The 22,362-nt window shown below is 44.6% G+C and overlaps 1 long non-coding RNA gene across 1 annotated transcript; it reads left to right on the top strand.

Moving 5' to 3' along the window:
* The first annotated feature begins 768 nt into the window (after nucleotides 1-768).
* LOC309378489 lies at nucleotides 769-5,845 on the top strand. Its single transcript, XR_014172098.1, has 3 exons — nucleotides 769-942; nucleotides 5,122-5,233; nucleotides 5,702-5,845. It is a non-coding gene; the product is annotated as an uncharacterized lncRNA (long non-coding RNA).
* Nucleotides 5,846-22,362: the final 16,517 nt, after the last annotated feature.

The following is a 22,362-nucleotide window of genomic DNA, read 5'->3' as shown; positions in this document are numbered from 1 at the left end:
TGTGTTTCTGCTGGGGATGGGCACCTCCCTTTTCTGGAGGCTAATACAGGAAACAAGAGGCTGTGTTGTGTGTTGCGTTTATGAAGGAGGGAATGTACGAATCTGTGCTACTCTAGGCAAAAGGTGAGAACTGAACCCCCAAGGAGGGAGAGAGGCCAATAAGGAAGGTAATGCATTCAAGATTAGAGTAATGTTCACTATCACTTTCATACTTTCTTTTATGCCACATTCAGCTGCAGGCATCTCAAGCACTTCAGGAAGAAGGAATACACAGGTACAGGAGGTCATTTTATGACGTCTGCTGTTGGCATACGAAAAGTTATACGCACAGTATGTCATACAGCATTCCTTCTTAAATATCACTAAGAAAATCAGCTAGCCTTAAAGCAGTGCTTATATCTATCACACCCTCTTGTTTGTTGAAGTTACACTCTCTCTTTCTCTCTCTCATACTCATTTTCCCCTTCTTCATTTTGATCTGTTGCACAGCTCAGTTTCAATCCAATTCACTATTGACCTCAAAACTTATTAAAGTGTCTCTGCACACATATATCTTTTCATTCATTTTTCTTCATAACCTGGAAAGGGGGACAAATAGACACCCTCAGCCAGCACCTGTAACCCAGATGTTCTCAAGGGATTGCTCCATTAAATTGGACATTTGAGAGTAATTTTTAACTTAACGAGGCACAAAGTTCACAGAAAGTTTGCTTTGAGAATATTTAACTCTTCATCCAAGCCCAATTGTGGTGTTTGTGTGTGTGTTAATTCACAGAACTCAATTAAGGCTTAATTTGGAGTGGCTCTCTCTCATCCTATGCAGAGGAGAGTCCCCTATTCGAAGGGTCTTCTGGTCCTGATAAAAAACCATAAGAAGAAAGGGCAGGTGGGCCTTGAAGCTGCCCACCAGCAGCTAAAACCTGGAAAGCAGATTGAAAACAGGTATGTGGCTCACATTGTCAAAATTGTATTATCTGATATGGTGTATTTCTATTTATATTGTAGTGACTGTTTTTAATTTCTGAAACTATATTATATACAGTATTTCAAATTTAACCCTGGTGGGCTTTAGGTGTCTGGGAAATACATTTTTTATTTATGCAGGCATTTAGTTAGCTTGACTGGAGGAGATATTTTGTCATCCCCATGCTACTGTGATCCACTGTTGTAGTAGTTTGAACTGAAGGAGGCAGTGGTGGGCCCGCTCTTAAAGAAAACATCATTAGATCCCTTAGATCTATCCAATTACTGCCCGGTTTCGAATCTTCCGTTCCTGGGTAAGGTGACTGAGAGAGAGGTTGCTGAACAGCTTGGTGGGTTTCTGGATGAAACATCGGCTCTGGATCCATTCCAGTCTGGCTTCTGCACTGGTCATGGGACCGAGACGGCTCTGGTCGCCCTAACAGATGATCTCCGCAGGCAGCTGGATCGAGGTGGGTCGGGGCTGCTGATTCTTCTAGGCCTGTCAGCAGCCTTTGACATGGTTGATCACAAACTCCTGGACCACCGCCTTGCCAACGTGGGGATCCAGGGCACAGTCCTTCAATGGCTGTGCTCGTTTTTCTCTGGTCGGGGACAGAGGGTGGCGCTTGGGGGGGAATTGTCATCGCGCCACTCCTTGGTGTGTGGAGTACCTCAGGGTGCAATACTCTCCCTGATGTTGTCAACATCTTTATGTGCCCCCTCGCCCAGCTTGTCCAGAGTTTTGAGCTGGGCTGCCATCAGTATGCTAATGACACCCAACTCTATCTGTTGATGGATGACCATCCTGACTCTGCCCCAGACACACTGATCAGATGTTTGGAAGCTGTGGCTGGATGGTTACGTGGGAGCCGGCTGAAGTTAAATCCTTCGAAGACAGAGGTCCTTTGGCTGGGTCGGGACGATATGGGATTGGGGGGGGGGTAACTCCCATCTCTTGCGGGGGTGCAATTAGTGCCGGCACCGTCCGTTAAGAGTTTGGGTTTAATCTTTGACACCTCCCTTTCCATGGAGGCGCAGATTGCAGCTATAACAAAGGTGGCATTTTTTCATCTCCACCAAGCTAAGCAGTTGGCTCCTTACCTCTCTCGCCCTGACCTAGCCACTGTGATCCACGCGACGGTCACCTCCAGACTGGATTATTTTAACTCGCTGTACGTGGGGCTGCCCTTGAGACTGACCCAGAAACTCCAGCGGGTGCAGAATGCTGCAGCGAGACTCCTTACGGGGTCCTCGCTGTGAGATCACATTCACGCGGTGCTATACCAGCTGCACTGGCAGGTGCTGGTTTTAACCTTTAAAGCCCTATACAGCCTAGGACCCTCGTACCTACTGGACGGCCTCTCCTGGTATGTCCCACAGAGGAACTTACGGTCTTCAAACAAAAACATCTTGAAGGTCCCAGGCCACAGAGAGGTTATGCTGGCCTTAACTAGAGCCAGGGCTTTTTCGGCTGTGGCTCCAATCTGGTGGAATGCTCTATCACAAGAGGCTAGGGCCCTGCGGGACTTGACATCTTTCCGCAGGGCCTGCAAGACAGAGCTGTTTCACCAGGCCTTTGGCCAGGGCACAGCCTGACTCCCTCCTTTGGCAATCATCACAGAACTCTAGCACAATGGTTGCCATTAATTTGATTTGAATTAATTTTATAATGAAATGATTTTAGAATGTTGTATTATTTGAGTGTTGTTAGCTGCCCTGAACCCGGCTTCGGCTGGGGAGGGCGGGATATAAACTACCACTACTATTATTATTTAGTTTGATTTTTCAGATTGCTTATTTGATCATGTTATAAGGTTACCAGATTTTTTTTTCAATGAATCTGGGGACACTTTTCAACTTTCTACTAAATAGATGGATTTTGTCAGGGGACTGATTTGTAAATCTGGGGACTGTCCCTGGGAAACAGGGACATCTGTAACCTTATCATGTTACACACACACACACACACACACACACACACACACACACACTATGCTGTAACCCACCCTGGGATTGACGTTACATACCTTCCAACATTTCTTTGAAGAAAATTTGGACATCCTATTCAATAATAATAATAATAATAAATAAATAAATTAAATCAAACAAATGTTATTATTTATACCCCATCTATCTGACTGGGTTGCTCCAGCTATTCTTGGCAGCTTACAACATATATAAAAACATAATAAAACATCAGTCATTAAAAACTTCCCTATACAGGGCTGCCTTTAGATGTCTTCTAAAGGCTGTATAGTTACTTATCTCCTTGCCTCAGGGGCCACATAACAATAGGTTGTAAATTACATACCTCAATAAACAGAACTACAATGAACACATGCAAATGTGATATATAGCTATGTCTTTTATTGCTATGTGCAGGAGTGCCCACTCCCAATAAAGTCCCTCCTTTCTGTCTGTTGCTGTGGTAAAAGAGCAGAGAGCTTCTCTGTGGAGCTTGCACAGTCAATCTTGAATCCAAAGAGCTCCTCCTCTTTTACCTCCAACCAGACTAAAGCTGGCTTGGCAATCAAAAGAGGAGTGACACTTTCCCCATTCCCACTTCTGCACAGTGAATGTATAAAGGGAGGTGAGTATCAGACCACCACTAGATCGCTATAAGTGTCCCCCCTTCCCACTTCAGGAGTATAGAGTTGGTCTGCCCAGGCAGGCTTTACATTCATCTTCTTTTGAAATCAACAGGACTTGAAAGTTCTGATCTTTGGTTGCATCAGAACATAAAGTGTGTAGCACTGCATTCCAAAATAAATAAGTAGCTGAACTAATAGTTGTACTTAATTTAGAAAGGAGATGCCTTACTTTATTTGTAGCAGCAAGTGAGTTATATTGCAGGTTTGGCTGTACGTTGAGACAGTCTACCACTGAAAAGGAGTTTTTAAAAAATATTTTTTTTTTCCATTTATTAATCACTTCCCCAGAGACATCCTGAAGCAATTTGCAATATAATAACACATAGAAAACAGTTACATATATAAAGCAGTTAAAACAATTGCATATATAGTATCTTTTTTAAAAAAAAAAGTAAATACATAATATATTTTAATAAAATAAAAATAGAAAACCCAAACAAATAGATGTTAATAAGAAGCTGAAACACTTAAGGTTTTTTCACGGAGAACTGGAAATACAGTTTGGAAAAAATAATAAATGATTATAAATAAATAAAGTTTGATGTGAAAACGGACTGGTGAAGGGCCCTAACTCTCCATAAATTACACCCTACACTCTCCATAAATTAATGAGAAAATTGATCCAAAGGCCCATATAGTTCATAATCATGTTCTCACAGCTTTCAATCAGATGTCTGTGGGAATTCTGCAAGCAGGACTTGAGTGCAACATTGCTCTCTTCCCTTGTGATTCCCTGTCAGTGCTGTCTTGTCCATGAGGTAGACTGAGGCACCTGCCTTGGGCAGTGGACTCTCAGGGGTGGCTCCTCACCCATCCACAACCCTGCCACTGCCAGAGAAGTGGGGAGAAGTGGCCGCGGCTTCCAGTGAGGTCCTGCAGGATTTTGTGAAGATCTTGCCAGAAGCCATTGCTGCCACTGTGCCTCCTTGGCTTCTCAGGAGTGCTGCCTGCCACTGAAGAAGTAAGGAGAAACAGCTGCAGTGGCAGTTTGGGGGTTTTGGTGAGATCTCATGGGGCTCTCACATTCTTCCCATGTCTCCAGTCATGGGAGGCTGGGGTAGGGGCACCTGCAGTGGTGTCAGAGAAGCAGGAAGTAGTAGTGGTGGCTTCTGCTGTGATCTCTTGAGATCTCTATGAGATCTCACCAGAAACCACTTATGCAGCTCCTCTCCTCTCTTCTCTAGTGGGAGGGGTGGGTGCCAACCATGAAGGCACTGCAGAAGCAAAGAGAAACAGCAACAGTAGCAGCTTCTGGTGAGATCTTGTCGGAACCCAGAGGTCACGACACAGCGCCGGTGTCAAGGCTTTGGTGGGAGGACACCTTCAAAATATGATGTGCAGCCCTTGTTCCCAGCAACTGGCATATAGAAGTCAATACTGGAGGGTAGTATACAGTCATAGTGTCTGAAAATAATAATTGACAACTTCATCTTCCCTTGGATTTGTCTAAACTCCTTTAAAAGCTAGCCAAGTGTCCATATTTCCCTTTTCTCCTAAATCATTTCAGCCTGCGCTTCCTTATGCAAGATTAATTGGAATTGGATGTTCGTCTTGGAGTCATATCCCTGCGTGATTATAGCAACATTAAAACCTGCCGTCTTGGACTGATCTTGAATCAAGTATGTGACACTGCAATTGACTGTTCAAGTCAGGCTTTAATTAAGAATGAAAAATAAGGTCAGTGTGATGTTCTTGAGCATCTGCTTGCTCACACTGAGCAAGTCTCAGAAGTGGTTTTCAGGGCAGTAGCAATATTCTGTCTGACTAGAATAATGAGATGTTTTCTGCTCTGGAAATGCTGCGACTTTCACCATCCTAAGGTTAAATATACCTAAAATTATGGCCATTATCTTCATTGAAGGATTCCACATGCAGTTGTGCATCTTATTTCTGACAAAAATCAAGAGTGTAAGATCCTAAGAAGAACTTTGCTGAACCAGGCCAAGGTCCATCTTGTCCAGCATCCTATTCACAGAGGCCAACTGAATGCCCTGTTGACACCACCTCCAAGACTTCCTTTTGTAGCCTTCCTATAGAGTTTATATCCAGAAATGACCATGTCCTAACAGTTCTCTCCACTCCACCAGGTTTCCATTATGCAATGTCTGACAGTGGATAACTGGAAAATGTTGAAAGCAAATATCTCCTTTGCAAAATTCATTATCCCCACACATCCAATGACCAGAAGAAAAGCAGATGGTTTTATTCAGCTTTTTTAAAAATTAATAAATTCTGAGATATGACTGAAAATATATTAGTTGTTGAACAAAATCAATAACAACAACAAATAGGGGGGGAAACTTTTCTCTCGTGATATAGTTTTCATGTATACAAAACTTGCTACTTCATTATACTAAAATTTAGTGTAATGAAGCAACTGTGAGAGACAAACCTGTTACTGAAAACAGATTATATTAAAATTTACATGTTCTGTTTTCTGTAACAGGTTTGTCTCTCAGTTGCTTCTGGTAGTACATAGGCAAATGAGCCCTGTGAATTTCCTGGAACGTCTTCTGGCTTCTCGGAATACCTGAGGATATTTGGAACACTGTGAATAATGATGAGTGACTTACTTAAAATGATACCTGGCAAGATGCTTGAAACATCATATTAGCAAAATCTATAGACTCCAACATTTCCTGTTAAAATGTGAAGAGATGAAATTTGGATGTTGATACTGGGATTCCTTGCTTCAAGATTTAGGCCAAAGCACACTTGAATTAAAAATGTAAGATGGATTGGGAAAACCTTTTGGGTTCCGCAAGCCACATGTGGCCTCCACAGGCCATGAGGCTTGGCCTCATGGGTCAAATGTGGTACTTTGGTGGGGCCACCCACCTGTGAGTCACATGACAACAAGCTTAAAAGGGAAGTGTGGGAGGACTTGCAATGGCTTTAAGACAGCCACCACGCTCCCATGTCAGGCCAAAATAGGAGGGTAGGGGCTCTTTTAAAGCCTTATTCAAAAGCACTGTTTGAAGCAGGTGCCCCTATTCGCCTTCATTTAAAGGAGAAGCAGAGTGACTGCTTTATATAGTGCTTCTCCTGTAAGTGAGCAGGTGGGTAGCAGTGATCACATGTAGGAAAGACTGTCTTAAAGCCTTTTCAAGTCTTACAAGACTTGCCTTTCTGGGTCAATATACAAATTTCCTTACATCAACGGGAAAATCTAGAACAATTTAAATCATTGGGAGTTCAGCTTCACCTTATTACAATTTTTGAAATTAATATTGAATTTTTCTAGAATTTACATAGGCGAAGCAGAACTAGATCCTAATACGATGGTTATAGGAAAAGTATATTCTCCTTTATGTGGTATATTATGAACCCCAAAAACCCTTTAAAGTATCGAAATGAGATGATTGGGGACTACATAGAAAACAAGGCTTGCCTGTTCAGATATAAACTACCTGTAAACCCAAGCAAAGTAGTTAAGATACTGTCACGGCCACCCAGGACGGGTCCCAGCTCACAAGAGACCTCACTCCGTTGCAGTTTATTTACAGGAAAAGTTTATTGAAGATTTCTGCTTCTCGTACAGTTCAGCATCGTGGCCGTACGTCTGTCACGTTAGACCGCTGAAGTCCCCTCTGACTCCTCCCCTCTTCCACACCAACTTAATAGCCTGGCTCTAGACCACCTCTTCCTCTCCTTTCTTTTCCGCAGGGTCTTCCTGCCCCCCTGGGTTCCCTCTCTCCGTGACTCGCCTGAGGCTGAATCCTCTGCCGCCTCTTCCCCCCTCCTTCTGGCTTTAGGGCCGGGCTCCTCCCCTGAGCTCTCTCCACTTCCGCGCGCCTCTACGTTTGAACTTGGCGCGCGTACGTTGCTGCTGACCTTTCTTTCGACCGCTACACCACCCCTTGTTCTGCTCTCCACCCTTTCCGGCTGAACACCTTGCTCCAACCCCCTTTCTCTGTTCTCTCCTAATCCTGCTCCCTCCGAGAGGCTGACGACTCCACCCCCTTTACTCCGTTCCGGCTGAGACGCCTCTTGCTGCGTCTGTCTTCCACTGGGCTCCTCTCCGCTTCTCCCTTCTCCTCCCTTTTGCTTGATTAAGGTAACCCCCTTTTGAGAATCCTCTGACTCGCTGCTCAGACTCGTGGATTCCCTCAGAATTCCGTCATCTTCTTCCTCATCCTTCTGCCCCTCCTCCCACTCGCTCTCCGTCTCCTCTGTCATCTCCTCCTCTCTCCCAGAAACCCTGACAGATACGATGTACAAATAGGGGAGGAAAATATAACCATTTGTTAGGCTTTGAAAACCGTTTTTTTGCTGAAAAGTAATGGGTGGTTGGATGAAATACTTAAGGCTCCGTGAAATCTTTCATCATTGACTCAATCTTTAAATATTTTACAAGGACCAGAACAGGTTTGATAGGTCTCTTTTAACTTTCACAGCATTCTTTAACTGAGTTTCTGCTACATGATTACTTTTCTTTTAAGTTCTCTGTAAATAAGGGTGAAATTCTGCCTTATAGGCATAGCTTTGCCCCAGGGTAAAGCCATACAAACTCTATGTAAGTATAACATCTCTGTCCTATTACAGTGGTATCCACCTGGGCACTTGGTTAATCATGGTACAGTGGTACCTTGGTTTGCAAACAGACTGGTTTGCATACGTTTCGGATTACAAACATGTCAAACCTGGAAGTACGTGTCCTGGTTTGCAAACTTTTTTTGGATTACAACCCATTTTGGGGGGATTACGAACAATTTGTTTTTTGAGGCCCCATTGGTGAAAGTGCGCCTTAGGATACAACCTGTTTTGGTTTACAAACGGACCTCCGGAACGGATTATGGTTGTAAACCAAGGTACCACTGTACTAGGTTTTACAGTGACTGTTTTGAGCACACATGAATATTATCAGCCACATAAATATGAGATACTCATATTCTTTGCTTTCACATAAGCAATTGAAAATTTCAGCTTTTCACAGAGCTATTTCTTGATGTACAGTCTTTTTCGCTCTATAGGACGCACCCGACCATGGGACGCACCTTGTTTTAGAGGGGGAGAACAAGAAAAAAAAATCTCCCCCTCTCTGCTCAGGGCCCCTTCAGCGAAGCGGCAGGAGAAACGGAGCCCCTTCCATTTCTCCTCCTACTTGGCTGAAGAGGCGCTGCACAGCTCTCCCTCTCTGCTGAAGCCAGGAGAGTCTTGCTCTCCTGGCTTCAGCAAAAGGAACCCGAAGCCTCCGGAGCACAGTGGGACCTCCCGCTATGCTCCAAAGGCTTCAGGAGGCTATCCCTGAAGCCTTCGGAGCACAGCGGGAACTTATAAACATTTCCTTCCCTGTTAATTCCCCCATTTTATGTGATCTTGCGCAGGATAGAAAACCCACCTCTGGAAATATAGCAGAATTTAGCAGAAGCTTATTGTTTCCAGAACAAAATCTGTTTGCAGCCCCTGAAACCTGGAATATCGTGGGAGTTTTGCACTGTACGTTTCCCATGGTTTTCATGGATCTGTCTCACCACTCCTGAAAAGTTTTGGATGGCATTTTGGCATACTTTGTGATGACTCATGGGGAAACAGAAGTGTGATTGCACAGAAAGGGTGAAGGGTGGTGACATTGTTTGAGGACATTTGCTGCTGTGTCACACCACACCCACTGCTGTGAGTGAAATTGAGTATGACATGGTGGACTAGCAATCAAAAAGCTACCGTTCAAACAGGTACTGAAAGGTAAAAGGAAAAGCAGAAACGGGGCAGAAATGCTACCATTACATCCAAAAATACTAATGCAATAAGCTCCATGTCTGTATGCGTCCTTAGAGTGTGTCCCCAAATCTCTCCTTTGAAGTTGAGCCACCTGCCATCATGGAGGCCATCATTGAAAGCCTTGCCCCCTTCCCAAAGTGGTTCATGGAGGGTGAGGAAGTTCAAGATCCAGCCTGTCAACCAGATTCTGTGCCCCACACCTAATTTACATCAACCAAAGTTAATATAAAAGCTGTTCACATTTCTGGAAATTGTGTGTGTGTGTATGTCATCTCTGCTTGATATGTTTTGATGGCTTTTCAGCTTGGCTATTGTAATATGTAGTACATGGGGTTGACTCTGAGAACAATTGTCTCTGAAAACGGCCTCAGGTGACAGATGCTACAGGAGCAGGAAGCAGAAACAAGCTGCTGGAGAGCAGAGTTTTGTGTACCCAGTGCCCTCTAAGCTAACTGGCTGCCCTCAGGTACTATGGACGACAGCGCCCTGTCATCTAACAGACAAGTACTTATTTCTTACCCGATGCAAAAGATATAGTTTAAGAAGCAACAATGGAGCTAGAGCAAAGGTTTTGGTCTACAGTCTTAGGACGAGGAGAACATGGACTTCAGGAAACATGGTTCACTGGTTCCATCTGGAAATTGGGGACTAGGTACTCCTTTGCATCTTATTTGCATGAAGAGGCACCATGATTAAAAGGAATCAGGACCTTGCTGCTGGCTCTGTGCCCAACATCACACCCGCTCTCTGGGCTCTGTCCTGACCTCTGCACTTGTAACAAGAGTCTAAAGGTGGATATATTTGTGGAGGCATTTTCCAGGGAAAAATATAGGAAAATTAATAAGCACACAAAAAAATTAGTTTGCAAACTCCAAGCTTGCCTAATATTGCATTTGCAATTGGTATACAATCATTGCTATTAATGAACTTAAGTACAATGGTACTTCGGGTTACACACACTTCAGGTTACATACGCTTCAGGTTACAGACTCCGCTAACCCAGAAATAGTACCTCGGGTTAAGAACTTTGCTTCAGGATGAGAACAGAAATCGTGTGGCGGAGGCGCAATGGCAGCGGGAGGCCCCATTAGCTAAAGTGGTACCTCAGGTTAAGAACCGTTTCAGGTTAAGAACAGACCTCCAGAACGAATTAAGTTCTTAACCCGAGGTACCACTGTAACTATTTTTTTTCTGCAGGAAAATGAAGCACTGTGGTCTGTAAATTAAAGAAATGAGAGGAGAACACAGATTCTCTTCAAAGTCTAGATTCAAGAATAATGGACAAAATGACTTCTCAAAAATTTATGGCAGGCACACACACACAACGACATCTTTCCATACCATCTGAGAATGTGAACAGCAACAATAACCAGCAACTCTTTCACATTCTCACTTTAGGTATTATTTTCAACAGACTTTATATCCCACATATAGTTTGTGGCTTCTTATCTCCTAGAAAGGTCAGACTGTAGAGCAACTCCTGAGGAAAGCTGACTACAAAGGGGAAGTCCCCTTCCAAACCCTTTCCTCTCCAGCAAGAAAGAATAGAGAAATAAATTAGATGTTTGGGTTTCGTCTGCAATGGTTACACCTTCTTCTGTCTCTTTTCATAGCCTTAATGCCATTTGTGGATTATATCATTCAATTTCTTCCTTTTAGAACTATCAAATTTGGTGGGTGTCCCAGTTTATTTCTAAGTGATTACTATGACTTCTTTCTGGACTTTACTGCTCCCAATCTGGATGGCTCCCCTTTGCTTCAGGTTTTTTTTGTTTTTAGCTCTTGATCACAATTCTAGTTCATACATACAGACATATATGGTCATAGGGTTTCAGGAACTCATATCTTTTATCAAGATCAGAGAGCCAGTGTGGTGTAGTGGTTAAGAGCGGTTGACTCGTAATCTGGTGAACCGGGTTCGATTCCTCGCTCCTCCACATGCAGCTGCTGGGTGACCTTGGGCCAGTCACACTTCTCTGAAGTCTCTCAGCCCCACTCACCTCACAGAGTGTTTGTTGTGGGGGAGGAAGGGAAAGGAGAATGTTAGCCGCTTTGAGACTCCTTCGGGTAGTGATAAAGCGGGATATCAAATCCAAACTCTTCTTCTTCTTCTTCTTCTTCTTCTTCTTCTTCTTCTTCTTCTTCTTCTTCTTGAAGCACTGATACCTGTTTCTAAAAATACATTTTGTTTTCTCTTCGATGCAACATTTTGTTGGTTCAACCTGAACTGAGCATCAGAAGTCAACGTGGGAACAGAAACCAAATCTAGCTAGAGGCTGTTTTTGTGTGTTTTTAATACTGAAACAGGTTCATCTCTTAGGTGGAGCCAATAGAACAGCTAAAAATAAACCTTAAGCACCATGAAGGAGTTGGCACGAATTGGCAGAGAGTACATGAACATGACCTAAGCATTCCTTAGCACAAGGATAGCCAATTCTTCCCTCCCTCCCTCTCTTTCTCTCTCTCTTTGCCTGTCTCTCTATCTCCTGTCCTACCACAAATGTGATGGATGAAATCTATAGATCATCTATGTGTGGTAATCGGTAAAAGAATTGGCTGGATCCCTAGATCCAAAGCATGGGGCACTCTTCAGTAAGAAAACCCCAGCAGAGTTTAAAAGTCATAAAATGCGTAGCGACAGTGAAGCGTTATGAATATAGGATGTTTGACCCTTTTAATATCCCATTTAGTCTGAATAAGGCACTCTCCCCAGTTCTACCCCTTTTGCAATGAACAGACCATTAGTAAGTATAAATACTTTACATACAAATTCCAAAGGTCAGATTCATGTGTTATTCCATGCAGTGGCATAGAGTGGGGGGTGCAGGGGGGCCGGCCGCACCGGGCAAAACATCTGGGGGTTAGGGTTAGGGGGCGCGAATCCACGGGTTAGGGGGCGCAAATTACTTGCCTTGCCCCGGGTGCTGACAACCCACGCTACGCCACTGATTCCATGCAGCAGCAAGAGGAACACAGGTAGAAAATTATTGGGTTACAAAATACAGAAAAATATTTCTGAGCATGTGGTCTGGGTTTGAAGCGATGAAGCCGAGACATGTTGCCTGGTCAGCTTCACATAGTAGAGGAAAGTGAACAAAGGAAGCTTTGCTTCTTTCCTCACTGGAGGTGGCAGAACATGGCCCAACTGAGTCTAGGAATACAGTTCTGTGGTCTTAATCCCTTTTTGCATTAACTAGCCATAAGCTTGTTAGTTATATTTGATTGCCATTTCCTACAAGATGCACAGAGTGTCTTTTTCCTTTCAGAGATCTGAACTGGGGGTACTACAACCCACAGCTGGAAAAGATGTTCCATATGTCTATTATGGGAGTGCCAATGGTTCCCTTTCATACCTCTCCCCCCCCCTTCCTCAATTGCCTTGGAAAAGAGCAGTACAGTGCTACCTCGGGTTACAAAGATTTCGGGTTACAAACACTTCTGGTTACAGACTCCGCTAACCCGGAAGTAGTACCTCAGGTTAAGAACTTTACCTCAGGATGAGAACAGAAATCTCACACTGGCAGGTGTTCTTAGTGTTCTGGAAAATGTAATAAGAAAAATAAAAGTAAAACAATCTAGCTACCTTGAAGTGCTCTTGTGAAGGAGATAGATGTTTGCACTCTTAACATGCCAACAGTTTAATTAACAAGCAATTAATAAGAGTTAGCACATTTAATTGGTGGTGCTTTGTTTTAAACCAGTGTATCCCTATTAAAGTAAATGCTGAGAGTTTTGAAGGCAGCAACATCTCTGTGAAACAAACTGCATTCAATTTCTACTGCCTTTAGTTCCATTGACTTCAATAGAATTAAAGCAGTATTTGCATCATCCTTTCCCCAAGTTATGATGTGGCAGAACTTTGTACTTCATTAAGCAAAAATAATGTGGTTCAGGATAACAAATTGCCAACACTTTTGTAAATTGTGTGTGGAACGTAACTGATTCCACCAGTCATTGTTCCAATGTGCTGTGTGCGTCATTTGAACATTCTGGTATGATGGATGATACAGACAGAACTAATGTGCAACACAGTGTTGATTACATGGGTCAGCTGGGCATCAGTACCTACCCAGGGATTTCCTCAAATGCTGTAGCTCAAACAGAAATTAAAACTATTAACCCTGGAAAGGAAGCTCCCATTGTTTAAGGGCAGGGGAGGTGAATTTTCATTTTGACTGTGGCATGGGCAGAAGGGAAGGTTTACAAACTCCTTGATATTATGCTCAGAAACTCAGGGGTGGAGTGACCCAAGAGAGGGCGTTTTCTGAGGCAGCCCCTAAGTTGTGGCTTTCCACCCCCACCTGCCACACAGAAGTGCATCTGACTTCTTCACTGTACGGCTTTGTGAGAATGCTGAAGGTACACCTCTTCACCCTGGCCTTTGACCCTAAAGATTGCAATTCTGTTTTCATTCTGAATTTTAAATAATATCAGGCTATACTAAGCTCGCTTGCTTGGTTATCTCAACTAGGCGAAGAGGCACAATATTTTCCAATGGTGCCATCCTTATAGACTCATGCTTGTTTACTGCCTTAAATATTGTTAGATGCCACCCCAGTCTCTGAGTGGTGTGAGATTCCAGGGGTCCAAGCACTTACCCAAGGTTCATGTTTCCTTAGGAAATGAAGCACAGCAGAGAATGTTGTTTCTTCCTCCTGACTGCTTTCCACAGCAGGCTCCCAGGGAGTAGAGAAATCAATTAGCAGCAGCTCTTCATTTCCAGCTATCATCCATCCATCTCCTCAGCCACCCCTTCCATCTGGCTGCCTCACACCTGGTCTACTGGGTCACTTTTGATGTCCTCATCAGGCATCTTCATAGAGGATTCTCATCCACTTTGTCAGCAGCTGGCATGTTCTATCAGACCACTGGCCTTGCTGCTGGTGTATCTTGTCGAACAGGAGGCTTTGTCACTGCTCCCTTCTCTCAAGCTGCTCAAGGAGTGCTGCTATCCTTTCCTTCATTTTGGCTCAGGCACACCTTGCTCTCAGGCCTTTTCTCCAGGAAACACAAATCCCACTTCTGACACCAGTGTTACACGCCACCCATCTCTGGGCAGTGTGAGATCCCAGGGTTCCAGGTATTTATACAGGGTATGTGTTTCCTCAGGAACTGAGACACAGTAGAGACTGTGGTGTCTTTATGATATATGGTTTATATACAACCTGAGCCTACAGTGGAGGAGCTTTTTTAGCATTACACTCCAAAAGGGTCTTGTTTATCACACTGCTGCTACCTTGGATCCAAACTTAGCCACACTGTGTCCTGATGTCCCTTCTCCAGCTTGACACGTTTAACAGACTGACACCCTGTTCTCTCAATCATGCCACAGCCAAATGAAATCATAAAAACTTTCTCCTAACTAAAGCTCTGTCATTGCCTTCTGACTAACGATCTTAGAGCTCAGGAAGGGACTTCTCCAATTTTCTGACTGACACAGAGTCTCTGCTTTGCTGATGTCCCATATCTCAAACAATTTCCTGAAAACGGAAAAACTGGTTCAGCCTGTATTTTGACACTGCTAAATTCAGCTTCTGGTGGCTCATCTTAATACTCCAAGCATTGGTTAAACCCCAAAACTTAATAAATCCAGGAATTTTTGGTGTCTTGCACCGACAAACTCTGGCACCAACAAACTCATAACAATATGTTGTTTCCAATGGTAAACATCCCTGCAGCATGTAGATAAGTGTCAGATTTCTCACACATCTCATTCAGTTTCATAAGCATTACTACTACATTATTCAATATTTTCTTCTGAGCCAGCTAGTTATGAAAGGGAATTGTGTAACAGACAATGGGAAGCAGCATTCTCTACTAAAGGAGACATGTCGGGTTGGTGAGTCCTAGAAAGGTTTCCTAGAGCTGACTGGATTCTGAGAATGTACTGAATAGCCTGTGATGTTGATGTCCTGTTGGAACTGTGGAACAGCAAACTGACTTCACCCATTAACACAATGGTATCTAGATAGTCTCTGCCCACTGCAGGAGAGGGCATTCCTGTCAAGAGCTGTGGTTAAATAAATATATTTCCCTCAAAGGGCTCGGTATTATCAGTGAGGTCTGTAGTAGCTTTTAGCTGAATGCTTGGGGGCACAAACTGGGTAGAGGGCATGGGTCCCTGTGTGCACCAATCCTGCTCCCTTCTCTCCTTACCTTCGTGTGTTCAGCTGAGTTATTTAAGAAGAGACTTTTTGGTGGAGCCCCTGCCAACCTTGCAGTTCAAAAGCACACCAGTGCAAGTAGATAAATAGGTACTGCTACAGCGGAAAGGTAAACAGAGTTTCCGTGCGCTCTGGTTTCCATCATAGTGTTCCATTGCACCAGAAGCAGTATGGTCATGCTGGCCACATGACCCGGAAAGCTGTCTGTGGACAAATGGTGGCTCCCTCAGCCTGAAAGTGAGATGAGCGACACAACTCCATAGTCACCTTTGACTGGACTTAACTGTCCAGGGGCCCTTTACCTTTACCTTTTTTACTTTTATATACTTCTAACCAGTGCTATTTTTCTATGAAAAGAGGTGCATAACTCCTTCCTTGTTCTCTTATAAAGGCAATGGTACCTACCTAAGAGGATGTCAGAACTGAGTTCCAGTGAGTTCTGGCTGGGGAAAAAAAGCCCTGGTTGTAACCCTTCTCCTAGATAAATCAGGGGCTCAGAGTGGCTAACAACAGTAAAATAACACAACATTCTAAAATCATTTCATTATAAAATCAGTTCAAATCAAATTAATGACAACCATTGGGCTAGAGTTCTGTGAGGATTGCCAAAGGAGGGGGTCAGGCTGTGCCCTGGCCAAAGGCCTGGTGAAACAGCTCTGTCTTGCAGGCCCTGCAGAAAGATGTCAAGTCCCACAGGGCCCTAGTCTCTTGTGGCAGAGCGTTCCACCAGATCGGAGACACAGCCTAAAAAGCCCTGGCTCTGGTTGATTAAATGATTAGCATCAGGAGATAACCAATTTAGAGTCCTTGCATATTACATAAATAAGACACATATCTCAGTAAGCTAGCTAGACCATGGATGGGAAACTGAGGGCCACTTTCCTTCATCGGCAACCTCATAGGGGCCACGTGCTAGTAGGGGGTGGAACCAGAGGCAAAAAGAGGTGGAACAATGGATGTAATACTTACCTTCTGTTGCATGCAAAAGTGAGAAATTTCTACACCAATGCCCCTCTCCATCAAGGCAAGGAAGAGGCATTACGACAGTTCTAGGACACATTGCAAGCTGGCCAAAGCACTGCCACACAGCCAAGACATATCCTGAGGGCAGTCCTGAGCATCAGGCAGAGAGGCTGGGAGTGCCACATTCCATACCTAGGCCTGAGGTCAGTGGCAGAGCGTCATGCTCTGGCACCGGGGGGGTGGAGAGCAGGCGGGGGCAGGGCTGGCGCGTGTCCTGGGGACGGGGCTCACCACCTGCGGGGGTGGGGCGCCCAGCGCAGTAGAGGGAAGCAGCCATGTTGGCACCCTGGGGATTGCGCTGCCAGGGGCGGTGTGCTCCCCCTGCACTCCTCTTCCCCCCGCCAGTGCCTGAGGTTTGACTTTGAACAATTAGAATCTCCAATTTGGCTTTTTGTGGGGGAAGGTGAAACAGCAGGTGGTGGCCTCTCAGCTCCAGGCAATATAGGATTTGAGGGGGATTTGCTAGTCTCCCAGGTTCTAGTCCACTCAACAAATATAAATTGTGTACAGATAGAGCATATGCACATCCCTTTCTATGTTCCATCCAGACATGCAAGAGACATTTGGCACGTAAAGGATGGCTGGTGGCAGGTGTGGCCTAGGGGAAGGTGTTGGTAGGAGGGCCTGAGGTTCCCTCTCCCTGCCTCCTCTCTCTTGCTCTGATTGACGTAAAAATCTGTGCTTCCACCATGCTTTACATTTAGTGGCAATTAATATTGGGAGAAAAGCTCCCATGGGTTCCCAGAGTTCCGGCTTGACATTCACCTTACAAACAGCCACTTATGTCCTTTCTGGAGACAAATCTCTTCACAAACTTCTCCCAAGAGATCCAAAGATTTAATCTCAGGATGAGAAAATTCCCTTATAAAGCAGTACACTTCCCTGGGAAAGAGCTAATGACAGCAGATAGTCTTTCAACAGCACTGCTACAGACACCATTATCACCAGATGAATGACATGAAGAACATGATGTTGCTATCTCTGTGGACTTCATTTCAGAGAGGATATCAATACCAGTCTTCTACCCGCAATGCCTCCCCCCCCCCTCCGACAAAGTTTCTGGAAACACAAGAGGCCAACCCTTTGTGTGAGAAAATAAAAATAAATATTGCTTAGAAGAGTGGCTGCAGGGAAACCTGAGAGGTGCTGAATTGGCTAAATAGCAACACGGGAGACTCGAGCTTCCTGTGTTCAGGAATTTGTTCATGTTTCAAACACAGCCACGATGCCAACAGCATTAGAGAAAGAAAATTTTAGAAAAGATAATCTAAACTCACCAGTGCACCACTAAATGTCAAGCTTCAGCTCATCAACCAGTTTTGAGATGGTGTACAAATCGTGACTACCACAGGCATAGGTAAACTGCCACATTTGAATTTAACACCCGCCAATCCCAGTAGAGGCAGAACTTTTGGATCACCCACAATCAGTGCTGCAGTTACTCTAGAGCAGGGGTCAGCAAACTTGTTCAGCAGGGGGCCAGTCCACTGTCTCTCAGACCTTGTGGGGGGCTGGACTATATTTTGAAAAAAAAGAGGAAAAGAGAATGAATTCCTATGCCCCACAAATAACCAAGAGATGCATTTTTAAATAAAAGGACACATGCTGATTCCTGGACCGTCTGCCCTTCAAATGGATCAGGAGTAGGGAACCTATGACTTTCCAGATATAGCTGGACTACAGCTCCCATCATCCTTGTCCATTGGCACTGCTGGCTAGAGCTGAAATGAGTTAGTGTCCAACAACCTCTAGGAGGCTGCATGTTCCTCATCCCTAAAGTAGTGGACTGTCTTCTGTAAAGTAGGACACATGACTACTTTGTCGATTACGTGTTGGTTCCAAGGTAGCTGAGACTCTGAACAGGAGCACTCTTTTTAGAGATTAGGGATACATTGCAATATTACACTGTGTGCTTATAATGCTCACAGTCTGCACTTCAAAGGCAGAATCAGTGTTATATACTTGCCTTAAGCAGGACTGGGAGTAAAATGTGAATTAGAAAAAGAAAGGTCTTGTCACCTTCAGCAAATTATGGCATGCTCTTTCTTTCTAGAGGAAATGTTTTTCTCCACCCCAAAACATTAGTTCCCTCTCTTATCTCTGAACAAGGTGGGTGTGGACCTCCTTTCCTCTCTAAAGCTCAACGCAGCGATACTTTTTGGGGGAAATCAGCTACAGAATATCAGCTGCAGAATATCTCATCCCTGCACTCCCAAGTTAATGCACTCAGGAAAAAAACACTAGCTCATAACTGTTTCTCCTTATCAACCTTAAGTTTGCACTGTAAAAATTGCAAAGGAATATGTGTGTAGGGCATGCCTCTATATGAGCCTCACAAAGTAGTTAAAGGAGAAGTGGCTAACCTTTTCTGGCCCAAGGATTGCATTCACCTTTGGCCAACCCTCTGAGGGGCAGTGACCACCCCATACAAAGGTGAATCTAGGGGCGCCCCACCAGCTCAGTCACACTGGGCACAGAGCTTCTGAGGTGCCGCTGCTGGTGCTGCAGCTATGAAGTTCAACAGAAGATGAGAGGTAGTGGGACAGATTTTGGTGTTGCAGAGGGCGCCACTGAAATTTGAGGTGCCAAGGTCTGCCACTTTTGCAGACATACCCTCAGGCATGTACACAGTTCCTACTCCTTAACTAACCTGTGCAGATCAGCTAGGAGGTTGTCATAAAATGATGAATCTGGTGACTAGGGAGGGAATGATCTGCCTCTCCCTCAGAGTGCTGGGTTGCATGGAGAAATGTAAACCTCTCTTCCCACTTCAGCACAGTGTTAAATTTATTTGTTCATGTTTTGCTGCACCCAAAACCAGTGGGTCCATAGGCTATAATTTTCTTTTGGAGGGGTGCCTAATCCAACTCCAGCCCCAGGACACTGTTTAACACTCTTAGGCAAGGGCATTATAGGATACGTGTTACCTGTTAAATAATCTTAAAAATGGGTTATACAATTTCAGAATGGCAGACACTCTCCAAGTATGGGATGGTGATGTCCACCCATCTGCCATCTGAAGTGTGCCAATGACCTTCAACACACCATTAATCACACACAAAGTAAATTCGTTGAAACTAAGGACTTTATTTCAATGAGTATACAGTCGTACCTTGGATCCCAAATGCCTTGGTACTCAGACGCTTTGGCTCCTGAACACTGCAAATTTGGAAGTGAGTTTTGGGGTTTGTGAACATTCTTTGGAACCCGAACGTCTGATGGGGCTTCTGCGGCTTCTGACTGGCTGCAGGAGCTTCCTCCAGCCAATCAGAAGCTATGCTTTGGTTTCTGAACATTTTGGAAGTCGAACAGATTCCATTCGACTTCCAAGGTACGACTGTATTTAAAGGGATGCCCAATGCTCAAACACACTTGAAAGAAAAGGAAGTGGTTGGGGGCATCCTTAAGGCACTGCTCTCCCTTGAGAGCATTTTCACAGGGTGCTTAGATTTTTAACGGGGAAGAGAAAGCGGAAGAGGACTCTTTGTTGTACAGATTGAAGTGAGCCTTCTGGCCAATGCATATTTTTACATCCATATATCAAGCCTGACGTGTGAAATTGCCCTTACAATGAATGTGAGCCTCTGCTACTGATTTTGTACATGAGTCAATATTGTTAATGTGGGAAAAAAAGCCAATTACTTCCCGTGGGGGTGGGGAATGCATTTTTTCATCAGTATAAACCGTACACATGTAGGAACTACAAAGCTGTAAAAATGGCCTTATTGGAGCACAACATTCAATACAGGATCTCAAAGCAGCTGTCTTATTACATAAGAATTTCAGAAACACTTGAAAGAGAAGTTGCTGAATTACAACTTATCACTAAACTGAAAACTATGGAGAGACCTGGTCTTAATAGAGATATTAGATTCCTGGCTCATTACATATGCTAATCATCTGCATACTATCCCTTGCTTTTTCCTGTAGGACTAATTGCAGTAATTGACAGTTGTCAACAGGTTTACCATACCAATTGAGTCAATCACCCATCTCCTACTACCCTCCTGAGAAAAACCCCACTCCACCCTCCCACTATATATAAGGGTCTGGTGACTTCTGTTTCAGTGTATCTGAAAAAGTGTGCATGCACACGAAAGCTCATACCAATAACAAACTTAGTTGGTCTCTAAGGTGCTACTGGACATTATATGCATATATATATATATATATGTTGTTTTGTTGTTGTTGTTTAGTCGTGTCTGACTCTTGGTGACCCCATGGACCAGAGCACGCCAGGCACTCCTGTCTTCCACTGCCTCCCGCAGTTTGGTCAAACTCATGCTGGTAGCTTCGAGAACACTATCCAACCATCTTGTCCTCTGTTGTCCCCTTCTCCTTGTGCCCTCCATCTTTCCCAACATCAGGGTCTTTTCCAGGGAGTCTTCTCTTCTCATGAGGTGGCCAAAGTATTGGTGTCTCAGCTTCAGGATCTTTCCTTCCAGTGAGCACTCAGGGCTGATTTCCTTAAGAATGGATAGGTTTGATACACACACACACACACACATACATATACATATATATACATATATTGACTGCATCAGACCAACACGGCTACCTACCTGAATCTGGAGCAGTGCATGTGAGTTGAATTGTCTTAAAAGTCTGCCCAGCGGCAGCTGGTGACCATCAGGGCTGGCAGGGTGGGAGTCAGGTATGCCAACAGTAGGTAGAGCCTGGGCCAATGATGGGCAGAGCCAAACAATTCCAGTTTTGTCCCCATCCTCCTTGCTACTGAGTTCTGCAAGGGCAACACTGAGACTGAGGAGGAGAAAACTGATAGCCAGTGTCATTTGCTGGACTGGATGCCAGTAAGAAGACAGGCAGGCAGGAGCTGGATGAGGGCAGCCTGAAGTTGTTAGGGCAGGGCCACATTTGCCTCAACTGTGTATGGCGATAATTTTCAGAGGCTGTTGTGGCGAAAAAGGGGAGAAATACAGTCTTGTGGCACCTGCAAGACTGTCCTTTTATTATGACATAACAGAATCACAGAATTGTAGAATTGGAAGGATCCCAAGGGTCATCTACTCCAGCCCTCTACAGTGCAGGAATCACAACTAAAGCCTCCCTGACAGACAGACAGCCAACTCGGCTTCAAAACTTCCAATGAGAGAGAGTCTGCCACCTTCTGAGGGAGTCCATTCCACCTTCCAACAGCAAGTTCTTCCTAATGTTTAGTCAGAATCTCCTTCCTTGTATTTTGAATCCTTGTATTTTCATCAGATGTACCCAAGCATTCACCTTGGATCTTGTAATTGCCTCTTAATGTCTTCTGGGCCTCTTCCTCCTCTTCTCCAGATTTTATGGCAAGTCTCAGATTGGAGCAGGGCGAAAAATAACACACACACAAAACTGTATGTGCCATCAAGGGCCTTGTAATCGCCCAGAGCACTTGATCAATGTCAATCAACTGCTTCATGACATGTGACAGACCTTTATGCTGACAGGGAAGGTGATGTGGAAGGAAACCCGCAGAGGGTGCAGTGGGCTCCTTTAATCCACCTCTCCCTCCCGTCTCCATAACTTCCCTCCTTCCCTCCTTTCTTTTCTGCCCGCCTGGCAGACAGACAGACAGACAGACAGCGCAAGCCTCCCTCTTGTAGCCTGGTGGCCTGATTCTGCTCTTGAGAGCTCCATCTCTCTGAAGTTCCCCAGGGCTTCCCCCGCCCTGGCAAAGAAAGCCTCGCAAGAAAGGCGTGTCCTCCTTGTCAGGATTGCTGCTGCTGCTGCGGGAGGCAGCTCGGAGCTATAAAAGCCCTGCTCAGAGGACGGCTTGGGCTTCACTCCCCGCCTCTGCTTGCTGCGAGAGCACCGAGGCCGTGCAGAGCCAAGCAGCGCCG

This window comes from Podarcis melisellensis, assembly GCF_964234715.1.
Source record: "Podarcis melisellensis genome assembly, chromosome: 10".
NCBI lineage: Eukaryota > Metazoa > Chordata > Lepidosauria > Squamata > Lacertidae > Podarcis > Podarcis melisellensis.
This window is presented reverse-complemented; position numbering and strand designations above follow the sequence as displayed.